At 35.9% G+C, this 20,192-nt stretch overlaps 1 pseudogene; it reads left to right on the top strand.

The window, feature by feature from the left end:
• The first annotated feature begins 12,599 nt into the window (after positions 1-12,599).
• LOC149575642 (serine/threonine-protein kinase Aurora-2-like) overlaps positions 12,600-20,192 on the top strand; it is a 52,012-nt pseudogene continuing 44,419 nt past the window's right edge.

The raw sequence follows: 20,192 nt of genomic DNA, 5'->3' as shown, positions 1-20,192 counted from the left end.
ACGTAAAATTTCTCATATGTGCAATAGAAATTGATGTTATAAAAAATAGAAAAGGAGCATCTAACTGCAGTAGATGGACCTCCATTCAGTATCAAATTGTTTAAGACATACTTAGACATGACATATTAATCATGTGGACAAGTGGGAGGGATGGAAGCACCTAATTTGATGAAAATTGGGCCCATGGTGTTAGCATCAGACATTCAAAAGTTGGAGCTCAAACCCTATGATTACATAGAGTATGTTGTTGATATCATTCATACTTCTTTTGTTAATTTTGAAGATGTTGAGTACCCTACTTTAAAACATTATTCCTTGCTTATGCATATGGTTTTATATTATGGGAAAATGAGAGGATTGTGGGGTGAGGGCTTGAAATTGAACTTGAGGGAGACTAATGGGGAAATGAAGCCTATTCAAATGTGGACACCAATATGGGATTGTAGGTTTAGTGCTTCTTGTTACCTTACATTTGAAGAACATTTTGTTCAACCTTTTTACACTTTGTTTAAAAATCGGTCTTTTCCCTCGATTAGCCCTAATATTAAAATATTTTTAAGACCTAGGGACGATGGGTTGGGAGATAAAATCAAACACAATTGGAGAAACTAGTATACATATGATCACTTCACTTGTATCAGAGTATTTGGGTTTGAAGGAAGGCCATACAGATTACTAGCATCGGTGTCTAATAGAATTGCATATCTAGAAATTGTAAGGTAGATGTCTAAATCTAGCGAACAACATTTCGAAGGTAAGCATAGAAAGTAGACTTTCCTTCCAACAACTTTATCTTTTGGAGACTTTATTATTGTGCAACTAATTCATATGAAAATATTGGAGAAAAATTGCAGAATGAATATCACATGTCTACCATGGATTCCTATATGAATTATGATCCAAAAGGATACATTCATACCTAAAGGAAATCACCAAAATTGGGTCATTATATTCACCAAGGCATTAAATATGAGGAAGGTTTCAAGAATTTGTAGTGGGAATAAGTACTAAAAAAGATTTAGGAACAAAATAGGGAACTGGAAGAACAATGGGAAAAATCCAAATAACAGTTTAAACAAGACATTCCAAAGATTCTAGATTCCCCTGTTCCAATTTCAAGAACTATAGACAAGCTAGTACTTCAACCCTTGGAGCATGATGTGTAGATCCTTGATAGGATTAATGTCGAGAAAGACTTTTGGATTCAAGTAAATTTGTAAATGATGATGATTTTATCAAATCTAAGGAGTTTATGGTTGTTTTGTATAAACACAGAGGCAAATTATTGGGATAGAATATCGAAAATATCTCTCTTGAGAATGAACAACAACTAATTGCAAATTTGAAGGAAGATATCAAAAGGGAAGTTGAGCATATGACTCCAGCAAGAGGAAGGAAACCATTGAATGAAGCAAGGGTGATGGTTTGGCCTAGTTGGTATTTGAGTGCATCATGCATTTTTGATAGTTTAATTAAATCAGGTAAAAAGGATATGAAAATTGATGTGCAGGGAGTCAAAGATGTCATAATTGGTTTAAGATTTGTGGAAAATGAAAATTCAATGCTTTGTGGGCCTTATACCACCCACACAAAAGGCCACAAATTATTGATGTTGATCAATTTTTTGGTCATTTGATAACACTGAAAGTAGGGGTGATAGATCCTAACAAGGGTGTAGGTATGCAAGTGGACTTGGCATTGTTTAATCAAGCAAGTGTGAAGCAAGTGACATTTGAGAGGGATAGGTAGAAGACATTATATGAAAATATATTAAAGTTAGGGAAGCCTCAAGTGTAACCAATGATACGATCATCTATTGATGCTTTGAGAATTGAACTAAAGAAATTGCAAGAAGAGAATGCAAAATTGAAAGATGTTTCAATGATTAGAAGAGAAGTCTTTGGCACTCTGATCAGAAATCGTTTTAAGAAGTTTCTTGAAAAATTAGGTCGGGTTTGGGATATTTATAGTACTTATAAACCCCTAGCTTTGAGACATAATGAGATATATATGAGCTTGGACAAATAAAAAAATACCCTTGAAGAAGATGAAGATATTCAGGAAGTAGAAAGGTTGATTGAGGATCATATTGCATATTCATAGAAATTTAAGTTTTATTTTAGGTTAATGGAGGAATTAGTTATAGAACACAGAGTTATATCTTGGCAAGATGAAATGGGGACACCATTGACCGAGAGAGATGGATGGATATATGTTATGTGATGCACGAAAGAGCCCTAAAAGCTGCATAGAATGACGAACTAGAGATGTCAAAGGCCGGCATGCAAATAGAGAAAATGTCTGAAATTGAGATCAAGGCAAGAGAAATTATTAGTGAGCTAGATTTACGAGGAGATAAAAAATATGTAGAACACATCAGGAAATGCAATGATTTTATTGAATCATCATCATTAGAATAGGCAACATAAGTCTTTGTTCTATAAATTTACTTTATGTGCATACAGTTAATTGTTAATGAGTCGGTTAGTTGTAAAATTTGTAAACAAAGTGACATACCCTTTCACTATGTAACCAATCTAGTGCCTATAATTATAAGGGTTGGATTTAGAATAGGATATCATATCATATAGAATTACTATCAAGACATTATTCTTATAGTAATACAGAGAATTCGATTCTATTGTCTACTATGGATTGTGGCTAGGACTGTCTACATGTTTATGATAGTAACAATGCTATAAAAAAATAGAGTGATTTATTACAAGTAAATTAAATAAAAAGATTAGATAAGTTCAAGTTATATGCTCACTATAATTTAATTAAACTTTTATATCAATTTATCTTGTATAGAGAATGCAAAAAAAAAATTGCAAGTTGCATTTTTGAAATTTAAGAATTAAATATAGAATAATAGTATTAGATAATTATGACCCTTTTGAACAGTTTAAGATCTTTGATAACTCTATGAATCTAGTACTTCCATATCTATACTTAGAGAAACAATAACTATAGTAAGACATGAGAATAGTAATAAGTAATCAAATAACAAACATAAACAAAACAAACAAAAAAAGATGATCTTGGTGATCTTGTAAATGATCTTGTAATAACTATACTTACATAACTTCCACAATAGAGGAAGATGATCTTGTAAATTCTATGGTGACAAGACAACTTGTTATTAGACAAGTGAATTTTATTAATGGTGTGTCAAGTTACCTACCTTATTTCTCTACAAGACCATATATGCCTTCATCAAGCATCATGTATGTAAGAATTTTTTTTGTGGCAAAATTCACCCAAGATCAAAGAACTCAAGCACAAGCACAATAGTAAACTAAAAAGAGTATGATCAGAATATTGATATGTATTTGATTCAACATGTAAGTACACTAGGAGTGCTTGTATATAAAGGCCTCTAGAATTCTTCTAGAATGCATAGGAATCAGCAACATGATATGTCATATAATCAAGCACATGCCCACTAGATATGGGTTATCCTTCATTAAGCATAGGAGTAAGTGCAATGATGAGAGGATAAGCTGACAAAGGTGTAGCACAAAAAATAATGTTATAGACACCATGTGCTAAAATAGGAGTGCAAATAACTATGCTTTCTACATGACAACTCGGTTATTTATGCAAACTCTAGTGTTGTAGACACCATGTGCTGAATTAGAGTTCCTTACTTCTATGTTGTCAACATGAAAACTCACAAAAGTATGCAAACTCCTAATTGTCTCACCAAATAAATAATAAAATAATGCATCAACCTAAGTAAACTTAAGTAAAGTGTAAATATTAAATATGTATTTACACCAACACCCCCCCTTAAGTGCAACTTAGGGAAATGCCCTTAAGCTTACGAAAACTAGGATGAAATGCAAGAGGGGTCCCAACTACTAGGCCATATTAGGTACCCAAGTACATAATGAAATGCAATCTCTTATAAAGTGGAGAAGAGGAAAAACCTCATGGGAAAAACCCTCCCCCAAAAAGAGAGATGAAGATGCACAGATGGATAGAGTAATCTAGACCCCCCCCCCCATTATAACATACATCAAGTATATACGATAGTGAAGAATGAGAAGGACAAAACCCCATAAGAGGAAAAAGCCCCCCCCCCATAAGAAAGAAGAGGAAGAGACAAGGTAGTCCCCTCCTTCAAATGAAGAATGTTGACTAGTGATAGCTACTCTAAGGTAGAAGTTGGTCCATGAGTGATGTATAATGTTCCTCCCCTTTAGAAGAAATAATGAAAAAGGTAAAAGTGAGATGTTTCTCCTATGTGTGGAAAGAATCCCAATGATCAATGATGCCTCTAAAACCTGCTCAACTATCCCTATGTCGATACTGACTATCGGCCCTTCCAAGACCACTAAAAAGAACAAATGTAGATCTAGCAAGGATTTCTATCGAATGTATCCCAAAGAACCTATTATCTCCTCCAATGATAAAGAGACCTCTTGCAAGTGTTGTACATAAGGATCCACAATCATATCAATCTATAAAGATCAATCATGTAGAGAATGGACATGAGGGTCAGAGTGAGGCCTCACAACAACTGTAGAAGGATCATCATCATCAAAGAGAAGATTGATATCATCAAGGTTGTTGCCTAAGTCTGTTATGTATGACTCCACAAAAAAACCTAAAATTTTTGCTATGTATTCATCCCCTATTGTTGGAGCTACAAGACAAGTTGTACCCTACAGTGCTAGACCTATCACTATGGCATGTATGCATGTGGACTATGTTAATGTTGTGACCTCTTGTTGCAACTATTGATAGAACCTCACGTATCTAAATCTATTGAAGCATTATCGCTGGTGTCACTATCAGTTTCCACAATGTATGAAGTGCAAAGAGGATTATAGGATAACCTTGGTGAACTTTCCTTGAAGTGTACATCCTTCTCCACAAAGATCTCATGTGTCTCAAGATCCAAAATTATGTATGCCTTAACATTGTCTTCATAGCTGATGAAAGTACAAGGCCTAGGTGGTGGTGCCTTGCATCCCCTAGAAGATATATTTTCTCATGTTGGACAACTGAAGACTCTAAAGTGACTCACAACTGGATTTTTGCCACACCATGCCTCAAAAGGAGTATTACTATCTAAGGCACTATGAGGAGACTTGTTAAGTATGTGAGTGGCACTGCTAATAGCTTCGACTTCAATTGTAGGATCAAGAGACTTGGCTTTAATCATGCAACTTGCCATGGACTTAAGAGTTTGTATCCTTAGTGTTGCAACATTTGTCTTGTGCAGACTAAATGCTGGTGGATTTTGAAGATCAATACCCTCAAGTTTTCAAAAGTCTTTAAGTCCTCTGTCCACATATCTGCTTTCATTGTCCATCTAAAAAGCCTTGATGGCTTTCCTTGATTGTTGTTCAACATGACTCTTGAAGCCTTGAAGCTTATAAACCACTTCATTCTTATGATGAAGAAAATAGATCCATGTGTAGCATGAAAAGTCATCAATGAAGGTATGGATGTAGCGACCCTAGCTAACTAATGTCACTACAAAAGGACCTACTAAAACCATATGAACCAACTAAAGAACAACTAGTGCCCTTGAAGACTTCCCTTTATCAAACTTCTCCTCTAGATGCATATCCACTGAACATGATGAAAATTCACCCTCAGACAATTTGATTGGAGGTAGACCTTTGACCATTTTTTTTTAGCAAAGTTGTTGAAGATAGCGAAAGGCTAGATGATCATACCACTCATGCCATAATTTTTCTTGTGAATTAGATTGAGTTAACAAGGCATGTGAAGGAGACTTAGGAACAAAGTGGGAGAAGGAATAAAGCCTCTTGTCATGATTGACATTCCCCACTGCAACTAATGAATCATCTTTGAGATTGTGCACCATTACTAAATCTGGAAGGAACTCAACTTTATTGCCATCTCCAAGGTGAGTGATTTTGTAAATTGAGAGGAGATTAGAGCTTAGGTTTGGAACATAGACAACGTCTTTGAATTCCCCATTTTCCATCTCCACGTGTCCTTTCCCTTCAACTTCTATTTTAGTATCATCTCCCACAAAGATGTGCAGTACCTATGACTACTCCAATGAAGAAAAGTATGCCTTTGAAGAACCCATATGATAGGAGGCACCTAAGTCAAGAATCTATTCTGATGAAGAACTTGTATATGTAATAAGTGTTTTCCCTTTTCCCTTTTAAGTGGGTGGAGTTGAATCATTGAAAGTACCTAGCACTTGAATTTTGTTCTTCTTGAGTAGATTTTCCAACTTATTGATTCTTTTAGTTTTGCAATGATACTCTTCATGATTTGGCTTCTTGAAATATGCACAAAAAAGTTTGTCCTTCTTTTCATTCTTTCCCTTCTTGTTGGAAGAAAAATAGCCTTGTTGTGAGGAGGATTTTTGTGTCTCAGATTGTGATTTTTTCTTCCACTCCTTTTTCTTTTTATTGTTGGAACTTCTTCCTCCTTGACTTGAGTGTTTCTCATCACTAGCAACCAATGCTTTGGTCTTTGATGATGTGAGAAGTCTCATATCTATCAAGTGAGATTGTTCAAAAATCAACATATCTACAAATGCATCAAATGTAGGCTTTTGGAAAGCACTTCCCATGGTCAACTTGTTAGTGTTATAACTTGAAACAAAGGAAGCATACTCTGAAGGTAGCTTCTTCATGATGTGATGAATCAACTTATCATCCTTCATGGGATTATAAAAATCTTTAAGTAGTGCTCTAAACTCATTGGCTTTGTTGATATAATCCTAAATTGTGTCAAAGTTCTTTGGATCCAATAGAAGTAGATTGTCCTAAATCTAGAATCCCTTTTCCTCATCCACCTTACAATACAATGTTGCAAGTTTGCCCCATGCAAGTTTGGATTCCTTGAAACTAGAAATGTGGAAGAAGAGATCTCTATGTACATAGTTCTTGATAATTTTGAAAGATTTTTGGTCTTTATTTTTCCAATCAATGAGTGTTGTAGGATCAATCAGTTTTGCAATTGAACCATCAACATAACGACTTAAACCTTTTTTCATTAATCTACTCCATACAATATCTTTCCATTTAGAATAATTGTGTGAAGTTAGAAGTGGACATTTAGGTGAACCCATGATGTAGAAAAGTAAAAGAGCACAAAAGAGAGACATAAGAACACAAAACACATCCCCCCCCCCCCTCTTTCACTCAATCAAAAGACCCCCCCAAAAAAGATTATTTTGGCACTTTATATTTAGTGCATATATAATAGGCCACTTGTCAAAATGTACAAAGTAGACTTCTAATTTTGATGTATGAAACTATCTTTTGAGGCTCAAATTTGTCACTAAGAATTGTAGCTTAGATGTACAACAATTTTGAAAAGTAATCAAGGTAATATAGTGCAAAAAAGGCCCTAAGTCTGAAAGTGAGATTTTTGTCCATACAAACCTATAATTTGATTGCAGATCTAGAAAGTAGACAAAAAAACCCACTTTCAAAAAAAAAGAACCAAAAATGTGTCTAGATGAGCCCGTACGGAGCATTTCAAGTTGCAAAATGCAGGATTAGACAAGTATAGTTTCCAAAAAATGAAATTTTTAACAAATCCTTGCACCAAAATCAAAAAAGAATACCACCACTAAAAAGGTCAGGAAATTTTACCCAAAATCAAAAAAAATTGCACCTAATTTGGAGTCTGGATGACTGAGTTATGACCTCCCAAAGTTGGACTGTGAAATCAAAACTGCATCTAAAGAGGAGTCTGGGCAAAAAACTGCGAGCTTAAATTTGTCAGTCAAATGATCATCATAGTAGTTTAAAAATGCCTATAAATGATAAATAGATGGTCATCAAATTTAATCTTGTAAAGTGCTGATGTAATCAAAAAATTAGCCTCCTGTGCTGACATGGTAGGATGATTGGGCATACTGTACTGTATGGATGTATGGAAAAGGTGATGTAGGAAACATATGGTCGATGACATAGCTTTCTTAGGTATCAATCTACATGGTAGTATGATGTGTCAGGTTCAGTGGATAAGGATGCTAATATGGTGGTGTACAACAGGTTGAGTCAGCAAAAATGATGTGTACTCAATGTTGACATGTCTTGCCACATGACATCTGCAGGTGTTTATTAGATAGGAGGACACATGGATGGCCTACTATGCTCAGCAGCTATCACCAGAATGTCATTGGTTGGCAATTACGGTGGTGGTTGGTGCATTGAATGTGATCAAAGTAAGGATGCACGGCACTAGAGGAGTTGATTGGGTGGCCAATAAACCTTTTGCGGTGGTCGAAGAACCTTTTGCAGTGGTCGAATAATCTTTTGCAAATCATCGTAGGAATTAACTCAGATGGAAAACATAGTCTAGTGCTGAAAAGTGGTAAGGATGACAACTAAGGATCCCTTGTTTAGTCCCACATGTGTGGGTAAACTGCACTGTGTGGAGTTTAAAAGTTTGAAGCTGCTAGTTTCAAATAACAAAGGTAGCCAAAAATTAGAGGAAGCCTATTGTGAGTTGTATGGTCAGTCGGATGTGGTGTACTCGGCCATTAAAAATTTGTTGCTGGGAATTGTTGATTATACAGAATATGTTGCTGAAATTGAGAAGGAATATTCTCTAAACCACAAAATAATATTTCGTGCAAGGCCTAAGTGTCACTACCCAGTGCCTGTCCAAAAAGAAAAAATTCTTTGTTGCCCAAAGGGCAAACAAAATTCAAAAAATGCTTTTGAAAATTGCAAAAATTGGAGAAAAATACAGAGAAAATTAAAATGCAAATATGAATTAAATTAAATTGCAGATCTAATAGATCATACCCGAACTTGCAAATCAGGCCTTTGGGTGTTGATTTGCAAAAAAAAATTGCCTCAAAATCAACTTTGGACTAGGGTAGGTGAATTTATAGCCAATTTTCATTGAATTGATGTTTTGAATGCAATGGTAAGGTCTTTTCTGGCTCTAGACATTCCCAATGACTACGATACTCCAGATTTGGGTCAAGGTGTTGAAGCAACAATGGTCTTGAACAGCTATGTGAAGAGAAATTCTCCAAGCTCTGATACCATGTAATAATTTGCCTTATGGCAAAATCCACCCAAGATCAAAGAACTCAAGCACAAGCACAATAGTAGACCAAAAAGAGTATGATTAGAATATCGATATGTATTTGATTCAATGTGTAAGTACACTAGGAGTGCCTATATATAAAAGCCTCTAGAATGCTTCTAGAATGCATAGGAATCAGCAACATGATAAGTCATACAACCAAGCATATATCCACCAGATATGGGTCATCCTCCATTAAGTATTGTTGTGGTGTCCACAACACATGCCCCATTCCTCGCTAGGAATGGGGCCCCCCTACTTTTTTCAACTGCCAAACTCACAGTTTGAGAGTCGGAAGAAGAAATTTTGGTTAAAAGTTAGAGTCCTAGAGTCAAAAAAATTGAAAAAACACAACAAAAAAAAAAAAAATTCAATTTTTTTTTTTGAAAATGGTACAAAAAATTAATAAGTGAAAAAATGCAAAAACATTAGAAAATGGGAAAAAGTTGAAATGCAAATTTTATTTTATTTTTAAAAAAGTCCCCACTCGGCCACGTGCGCTCCCTCTCTCTCCCTCATTTTTTTCAAGTTCTTCAAGAGAAGGGAGCAAGGTGAGCTCCCCCTGCCCCCTCTCTCTCCTTTCATGGTGCCCACTAGCACTGCATGCTGGCCATGGTCACACCACATGCTGGCCATAGTCGCATCATGCACTGGCCATGGCCACACCACGCGTAGGCAGCACTAGCCACGTCACACACCAGTTGCGCTACACACTTATCGCACATGTGCTGGCCACACGCTAGGGCCAGACCTCAACACCATCGCATGCCTTGGCACCACGCTCCTCAACACACATGCATGCCCTCATTTTTAAAAACAAAAATTAAAAATTAAAAATAATAATTTTTTTAAAATAAAAAGGGAATTAAATTTTCAAATTAGAAATAATAAATAATAAATCCCCAAAGGGGGACATTTTTTGCTTATGTTTTTGCTGGTACGCTATCTAGTAACTAATGACATTTTCTTTTCTCGTGATGTGTAGGTAACGTGATCAAATGGCATCCATGTCTAGAGTAGCACCCAAATAACTCCTATTTAAGTTCCAAGGTGTACCTTCAAAATCAAGATTCCATGACGACTATGTTGAGATTAGAGATACCAACCTCAGACACATGGATCTAGGAGATTTCCTAAGAATTTGTAACAAGCCGATAGAGAGGTCAGCCACATCCTATGTCAGTGCAATCGGCTAAACTAATCATGGCCCTATCACAACACTTTGTTCCTAATGAGAGGGTGGTCAATAGCATCACAGGGAAAGTGGTACTAAATTTGCAACTTGATAACATTGAGAAGGTTTTCCACCTACCAAGAGTAGACCAGTTCATCTAACTTTCCTATGAAGTAGCTGAGAGATGGTACAGGGAACATCAACAAGAGGCCATTGACATTATACAATCCTCGTACCTCATTGAGAAGCCTTCTTGGGGAAGGATAACTAGTAAAGTGGATATGACTTGGGGATACATGAAGGATGACATTGAATACTCTATCATTCTCCTAAGCAGAGTCATGGGCTTACCTATAGCAAGTCATCTCACTACATTCATGGTCAACTTCATTGAGACCATTAGACATGCAAGGATACCACTAGATTGGGCCACCACACTAAGTGAAAACTTGTGTGATCAATTGAGGATGGTGAATGACAAGAAGAAGTTTTATATGAATTCTTATATGGTGTGCCTACTTGTAGCGAAGGCAAAAAACTATCCTAGTTTGTACAAGAAAGGTAGTATGTAGGACCCCAATGCTTCGCCATACATAGTCTACCCTCAGTTGGTGAAGAAGAAGCTCTCAACACAAAGCAAGGAGTATAGGATTACGAATGATGTATTCATCTTTGCAATCATTCAATTCATTAAGGGAGACTATCGAAAGAGGTTATTTGATGAAGCCAAAGCATAGATCATGGCTCTTGGAGCCTACTTCATCTAGTTCAAGACATTCATATATCTTCGGGTGGGTGGTGCATCTATCAATCCTAAGAAGCTTTCAAGATACCCAAGTGACAATTTGGTACTATTAGAGATCTCTAGGAAAATTGAGTTGGCCTATGAGAAGATAAATAGACAATGAAGACTCTACTAGGAATGGCCATTGGTCATTGGGTCATATTACATGAAGTGAAAACAAGATATTTTGACCTTTAAGTGGGAATGGGAGAACTATCCTCTTGAAGAATACAACTCTCCTTGGACATACTTTGACAATGTGGGTATAGTAGAAAGCCTGGCAAGAAAGGACTTCCATCATGAGGATGCCATTGAAGATCATTGGATGAATGCCACAAATGACTACGATGTCCGCATCAGGGATCATTTTAGGATGACTTTGTATTTAGCAAAAAAGGCTCTCCATTTGAATATCCTTGATGAGGTAAGGCAAAAAGACTCCAAAGAATTATTGGATCCCTTGTTCAATGTAGATAAGGTCAGTGAAAGACCCATTCTAAATGTAGAGGTTGACAGAGAGGAAGGAGATGACATCAATCATCGAGTGAGACATGTCATTAGAATCACAAAGGATTGGATCAATAAACCTTTTCCACTTGATACAATTCTTGATACTATAATCTTCCATGCACATGCTCACCCAAAAAGGGGTAAGGGAAGGAAAGTCACAATCCCTAATTTGCACTCCAATCTCCTATTAGGCCAAAGATAGTATACCATCTTGATTGCCCAATGGGATATTATTACCCTCCTAAAAAGAAGGGAAAGAGGAAGAGAACCTCTCCTCAGAGGATTCAAATAGAATAGGTTGCAGAACATGTGTCTTTTCGATAGCATGAATAGAGCTCACAAGAGCCCCAAGGTATTAGGATCTCTCAAATCTAGGATGAACCTTAGTTGCCTCCTATGGTGCCAAGCCAACCAGAAGAAGGAGAGATTCTAGAAACCTTCATTCCACCTGTACAAGAAGAGCCCCCTTCTCCTTCTATGAAACATAAGAAGATCAAGATTAATATGAAGATAAGGCAAAGGATTAGTATAATATTAGTACCTAATCCATATATTCTTGAAACTATTCTAGAGGAAGAAGAAGATGAGGAAGAAACATAATCAGAAGAGTAGCAGGAATAGGTACCCCTACAAAGAAGAACTGAGTTAGCAAAAGCTGCAGAGTTAGAAAGAAGGAAGAATGCCACCAGTACCCCACCATCCACCCAAGTAGAACTATTAGAACTCTCTTCTTTAGAAGATGAAGTGTAGCACTAGGTGAATGAGCAAAGGGAAGGAGGTGCAGATGTTTTCTCCATGATAGATTTTGGTTTCATGCCTGTGGGTACTAAGTTGGTTGGGGATAAGATTAGAGACACCCCTACAGGTCAACTCCAATAGGAAGACTGGATGCAGATGCTACCAGATACATAGGGTCCTAATCTCACTCCTCCATCTCCACCATATATTATGGTAGTAGGTAAGGGTTCAGTAACTCCCCCACTTGCAAGTTTAGAAGAGGAACGACTTCAAAAGGAACCATCACCACAAGAGCAACTAGAGCTGAGGGCTATTGATGAAGCATCAAAAGAGGGACATATGGTAGAATATGCACAACAGCCTTCCCAAGATGCTGAGGAGCAAGCTAGAGGATCTATAGAGACTGAGGCTATAGAAGGAGAGTCTTCACAACAAGAGATGACTCCAAGAAAGAGCGATAAAGGGAAGGAGGTAGTTGAGCACACCCCTTCATCATCAAGAGCTAGATCTATAGGAAAACATATCCTAAGATGGTTCCAAAAGGAGATAATGAGAAGTGTTAAGCCTCAATTCTGTGCTTCAGAGGATGATATTTGTGATATTGTAGAGATCTTGAACAAACCTGAGTCTCCATTACATGATGCAATGCAATTTTTGTTTGTCACTACCATATAGAACTATGATTTATTTGCACAAGTGGCTCTCCCTCCTAAAGGTACAGATGCAAAATCTATTAGTCTAGAGGATTATGAAGTGAAGGAGGTTATGTTGGGAAAGCCTACACAGGATTCAACCTAAAAGATGATGACTATGGGATTCAAAGAGGTTCTCATGCACATGGAGCAAGATGAAATTGAACTCTGAACTCTTTGAAGGAAAGTTGAGATCCTAAAGGGATATCTAGCGAAAGTTGTTGGTCCTCTTGATCCTGAGTGCCCTGAGGAGACTCATAGTACCATTCTTAGAGAAGGGGAAGGTGTATGGCTCAATCCATTTTTGAGAGACTGTTAGGAATGGTGAGAAAGCCTTGAAGATAGAGGTGTTACCACAATCACAAGGAATTTTAAATTACTACATACTAAACAAGAAAACATGAATAAGATCATAACAATTTTGAGGTAGGACTTTAGTATCATAGATGAGGTACGGGCATGGAGGAAGGATTTTCAAACTATACAAACCATAAAGGGCCAAAGGTATCGCACTTTGATAAATGTATATTTCAAAGAAGAGTTAGATTTGATTGATCATTGGATAGAGAAGATAGCAGATGGTAATAAAGTGATGCAAACATTGCACGAGGAGATCCATTGGCTCAAGGACCAAGCCCGAGAGCAAATTTTGGAAGTAGAAAAGTTGTACAGTGATGCATGCTTGGACATTTTTGAAGATGAAGATTGAGAGAAGTTATTGCCAGTTGAGGTAGTAGTAGAAAATTTCAAGAAGAAATTAGAGGAAGCATCTAGTGATGAATATATTAGGCAAGCCTTCAAGACAAAGGAAGCACTATTAGAGTTGGATACCAAACTTGAAGATTTTTGCAGAGACTCGAATTGAGGTGGAAAACTACAAATAGAAGGTAAAGGATAAATATGAGGCTTTGGATCTCCTAGATGTGGCCAAAATTACTAAGATGATAGAGAAATTCAAAGGCAAACATCCAAACATAGCTTTGGGATGAAGAAGAACAAAACCCAGATGTCAGAATTTCAATTTTGACACTTAGTAAAATTTTGAGATTTTGACCCTATTGCGATCTACAGCTACATAGCTCCACATTTTCATGCAGCTCTATAGGTCCACAATTTTTCATTTTTATATAGGTTTTTAGGTATGCAAGTCTACAACTCTGCAATTTAGAAGTGCACCAACAGTTAACTACCAGTTCCAAAAATAGCACCTTTCATGCATCGGGAACACATTATGATGGCAATTTAACTCCAACATGCTCCTAGTAAAGGACCAGCTTCTATTTTTGGTGCCTCCACGCATTTCCACTAAGACTGATGACTTCCTCCTACTTTCTCTCTCATGCTTTCATTTTTTTTGACATGTAAAAGGCTCATGCATCCAATTAATGAATAAAATATGGATGGAGTCCCTCTAAGCACTAGTTAGATTGTTAGTTTGTATCTATTTAGTTTGTTTTAATATTAGTTAAAAGCATTTTATTGCATGAAGATATATCTCACTCTCAACACAAATTGAGAAGATGATTTCTTATAAATACCCCATTGTAAAATGTAAAAAAGGCCACCATTATTATGTAATTAAATTATGCTTTTGGTGCTCGCATTTAGAGTGTAGTGATTCTTGCCTAAATGTTTCATTGTTTTGTGAATTTAATTCATGAGATTGTGATTGAGCCAAAGTTTTGTTATATTGTTTTTGGTTGTGCAATCTTTTAGTTCTAGTGTTTGCTACAGATTTATAAATTCTACTAACATATCTAGCTTGAGGAGAGATCACAAATTGTGCCTGCATAACTCTTTGTCTCGCATGAGCACACTTTTTGTGGCCCTATGATTTGATGAAGAGTGAAACATCATCCGATTATTGAAATTTCCCATCAACGATTGCATCAGTGGATTCTAGGAAGCGTTGCTCCTATTTTCATTGGTTTGCTACTGATTTCTTTGAAAGTTTAACTCACAGCGTGTTGTTTTATGTAGCTTATAACCATTTAAGATTTCAATTATAGTTATTTCAATTTCATATTATTTTATTTCAGTTTCATTATTTTCTTTGTTAACGCCTTGGTTAGAATAGGAACTCATTTTAGTTGCACTGTTAGGATTGAATTCATTGAAAAAAAAATAGAAAATACAAAAATAGTCTTCTTTTGTATGTGATTTTGAGATACCAAATAGATTTACTTCATTTCAAGATCATAGTAAAACCAGCAAAGGCCTCCTCATAACAATCACATTTATCTTCAACTGAGTAGATTTGGGTACGTCGCAAGACAAATACTGAACCTTGGAGTTGATCCCTAAAGATTAGCTTTTCAAGAGAGGAATTGTGCAATGAATTTCTATCATTGACCTCATGTAAAATGACCACCCAACAAGTACAAGAGTAAGTACAATGATGAGAGGATAAGCCTACAAATGTGTAGCATGGAAAATAATGTTGTAGACACCATGTGCTTAAATAGGAGTGCAAATAACTATGTTGTCTACATGACAACTTAGTTAATTATGCAAACTCTAGTGTTGTAAACACCATGTGCTGAATTAGAGTTTCTTACTTCTATGTTGTCAACATGACAACTCATAAAAATATGCAAACTCCTAGGTGTCTCACCAAATAAATAATAAAATAATGCAATATAATAAAATAATGCATTAACCTAAGTAAACTTAAGTAAAGTGTAAATAGTAAATACGTATTTACACCAACAATGTACATACTACTGTAAACTTTAGTAAATAGATAATATTTAAAAACTTATTGCATTGGGCATCGTTGCCTTCTTTCGGCCTCTACCACCATTCACTAGCTTGTAATCTTTTGCATCATTCTACTCATAAGCACTCCCTCTTCTCTTGCGACCCCTACCAACACCTCTTACCTCAGGCTAGGGAACTTTTGCATCACCGTTCTCATTTGAGCCCTACTTTTCCATGATAGAATTAGAAGACTAGTATGCAAAAACTATGGGAACCCTTCTAAAATAAGAAAATTAAAATTAAAAAAGAAAAATCTTCACCTCATCTTCCAATACAGATATTGGTGAATCAACACCTGCTTCAACCTTGGCAACCACAACATTAACCATTTTCAAAATCTAAATGAAAAAATGGAAATTAAACCCAAAACAATCAAAACAAGGAAAAATTACAACCATCAAAATATGGGATTTCTACTTTGGTTATGAAATAAACCAAAAAAATGAATCCACATGCAAACTTTCAGCTATGATTAATCATGAAAGACTAGAAAAGAGGTATCACTTGTGAGGAAATAATGGTAATTCAACCTTCTCAAATGGAAGAGATATAGGTGTGGAACAATTCGGGTTTCCACAAACTGAATTGGAGTCCCTTGAAGATGCTACATCCAACTTTAGGCGCATGGCACTCAAAAACCAAAGCTACATGTTTTAACATTTTTGATAACCACATTCAAATAGATATACTACTTTAAGTTATTCATCATTAACAAGAAACTAAACAAAAGCTATCAATTAAGAATAGCTCAAATAAAAAAGAGTTCATTATTTTCAAAGATTCATACTATACCATAGATTATCATCCCATCATTCTAGACTTATAATGAATGAAATTGATTAATTAATGAAGGTATGTTAGTTTGAGCTTCACTTGGTTTTGAGAATACTTTAATATTCTCTAATTAATGAGGCCATGATGGCTCCTCCTATTTTGAGGAGCATGAGGCTACTGCACTAAAGGGGTTTTGTTGCAATAACAAGTAAATGGGTTAAATTGACATGCTCTTTTTCTTTTTCTTTTTTTATTACAAGTATTTCATTAACCAGTAGAACGTAACATGCATTTTTCTTACCTGACAATGCCACATCATTTATAATAACATTTTGATCCACTACCACCTCAACATGTTGAACACTTTGAACATGTTCCACTCCTTCACCATGATGGTCAACATGCTCTAAAATATTCAAAAAAAGGTTACACATCAAATTGCAATTGAAGATGTTAAATTGTATTTATAATTGCATAATTAATTTCCAATAGCAAATTAATACCTCCACCACTATAATACACATCATGGCCTTCATCTTGCATAGGCTCTGTGGTAGGATTTGAAGGTTGCAATGAAATATTATGTGCATTGTGATGCAGTCAATTTATGTTGGAAACTAGCACCAAAAAAGAAATTTCTCAATTGTTCAATTTGATTTACTTTTCATTTGACCAATTTACATGTGTCTCATTTGGTGCACCAAATTCTTGGGTATGGCTTTCATATTCTTGGCATAGGCATGTAGCCACGACTTTACAGCCTTCTGTCAAGGGAATTTTCTTATATTCATCTATGAGCTCTACATTGAATTATGTGCCCTATATTTTTTGCTTACTATAATCATTTTTGCATGTATCTTTTGATTAAAAAAAATTGTTTTCAACATTATATTTTTTTAAAAAATTATATGAAATTCCATTGTTGCTACTTACAAGTCGAGAGTCAAGATTCATATAGCCACCAGAGCCAAGTTTATGTTGGCCAACCTTTTGCAGTCTCGCTTTTGTAGTTTTTGATGTATCTTGCAGCCTATGAAAAGTTTGAAACATGTTAGATTATATATTTACAAATATCACTAATTAGTGCATGCTTACATTCTACTTAATACTATCATGACATAACTTATTTTTTCATTTTCTAGTTCATTTCCTTTACCATGTAGCCTTTTTTCTTTTGCATCTTCTATTATTGTATTCCACTCCATTGGTGGAATCATAGGAGGGTATTTGTACTTTGGGTTATCCTTTAGACCCCTTCTATATTGGTCCCTCACATTCTTTATATTTTTGGATGCTCTTTTGAGAAGTAGGGCATTGATAAGTAGGACATGATTTCCACAGCTAGTCAAATTGTGATGTGAATATCAGGATTTAACTGTGTGATTTTGAGTCAAACTCGATGACCCATGTTTCATGAGTAGTGATTCAACATGAATCCATCTCTCATGAGAATAAATGGAACACTTAGCACTCATTGGATCTAGGTGATGCTCACAGGGGTGAAGCACCGGGACTTCTCGGGAGGTCACCCATCCCAGTACTACTCCAGCCTGAGCGCGCTTAACTACGGAGTTTCCTCCACAGTTAAACCCAAAGCTTGCAACCCCATTTGCAAAACCTTCACCAAGTGTTGTGCCTTATGAACCATTCATTAGAAAGCCCCTTAAGCTCATCAATTGATAAGTAGGACATGATTTCCACAGCTAGTCAAATTGTGATGTGAATATCAGGATTTAACTGTGTGATTTTGAGTCAAACTCGATGACCCATGTTTCATGAGTAGTGATTCAACATGAATCCATCTCTCATGAGAATAAATGGAACACTTAGCACTCATTGGATCTAGGTGATGCTCACAGGGGTGAAGCACTGGGATGGGTGACCTCCCGGGAAGTCCTGGTGCTTCACCCCTGTGAGCATCACCTAGATCCAATGAGTGCTAAGTGTTCCATTTATTCTCATGAGAGATGGATTCATGTTGAATCACTACTCATGAAACATGGGTCATCGAGTTTGACTCAAAATCACACAGTTAAATCCTGATATTCACATCACAATTTGACTAGCTGTGGAAATCATGTCCTACTTATCAATTGATGAGCTTAAGGGGCTTTCTAATGAATGGTTCATAAGGCACAACACTTGGTGAAGGTTTTGCAAATGGGGTTGCAAGCTTTGGGTTTAACTGTGGAGGAAACTCCGTAGTTAAGCGCGCTCAGGCTGGAGTAGTACTAGGATGGATGACCTCCCGGGAAGTCCCGGTGCTTCACCCCTGTGAGCATCACCTAGATCCAATGAGTGCTAAGTGTTCCATTTATTCTCATGAGAGATGGATTCATGTTGAATCACTACTCATGAAACATGGGTCATCGAGTTTGACTCAAAATCACACAGTTAAATCCTGATATTCACATCACAAGTAGGGCATTGTCAAAAATGTTTTTTTTCCACAAAGATCCTCAAAATATGTAATGAGTTGATTTATTTTTTCAAGAACCTGTTCATTCCACCTTTTTAAAACTAAAAAAAAAAAATTAGATCAATAACTTTAATGTAGTATAATAAATGGAAGAAAACAAAAATGTTGTAGCAATGATATGAGACTACATGCCTTTTACATATGGTGGATCCAAATAGCTTCAATAACATTTCAAAAAGATGATCATAAAAAATGTCATTTCCTACAAAAACATCATGGGGTTATTAGTCCAAAACGAGTTATGTAGGTAAACTACATTTACACTACAAATAATAACAATTTTAAAGCACTTGGAAGCTTTGGCAATTTTAACGAAAACATGGTTTTCTTGTCTAGCAACAATGTCACCACAAATGAACTAGTATTAGTCACACGGATTGCTCCAAGAAATGGTTCAGCTTCAGTAGTATTTGTCTAAGTTGTTCTGTCAACTGATGGTGTATCTATTAGTGCACAAAATAGGTACATGAGTATAAAATCCACTAAAAAAAAAAAACAATGCATGATTAACACATTAAAAAATATAGAAAAATAAGGTTTTACAAATTCTACTCGGCATAGTCAAAGATGTATGCAAGATCATTGTTTCCAAGAATGCAATCAGCAATATCTAAGTGATGACCAAAGAAGGTGTTTTCACTTCATCATGAGTTGAAGAATACATTTTTAGCAAAGATGTTTTCAATGCATTAAGATAAATTGGGATACTATCTAGAAGCATCCGAAAATCAAAGTTAAACTTGTCATAATGTTGATGAAAACAAACAATGTTGCACTAGTACAACCACAATCTTCTATTATTGCTCATATTGTTTCACATGTAGCTAGTGAACTTCATTTACTAATTCTTTCATTTGGAGCAATAGATCCAACTCTCTCATTATATTAGTATGGAATGATTGGTTTCTATTGGAGAAATGGATAGCTTCTTATTATGGCTGCATATATAGATGATATGTATGGAATGATGGTAGTTTTAGTTATGATTGGTTTCTATGGCTAGAAAGATATGATTCTCACATTGCATTTTTTTGTGCACTAGAGTTAATTTGTATATGCATACTAGGGTTATCTTTGTATAACTAGAGTAGTACAGAAATTTGATCCAAGAATGTGGTGTACAATTGATGCATTCTTTCTTCTCATAGGAGTTGTTTTATGGACTTTGGAGCATAAATCAAACCGTAATTTTCAAGGACATCCAAAGAGAAAGCCACATTGTTAGCA

This window comes from Cupressus sempervirens, chromosome 2, assembly GCF_028749045.1.
Source record: "Cupressus sempervirens isolate cs-2001-9-10 chromosome 2, ASM2874904v1, whole genome shotgun sequence".
Classification (NCBI taxonomy): domain Eukaryota; kingdom Viridiplantae; phylum Streptophyta; class Pinopsida; order Cupressales; family Cupressaceae; genus Cupressus; species Cupressus sempervirens.
This window is presented reverse-complemented; position numbering and strand designations above follow the sequence as displayed.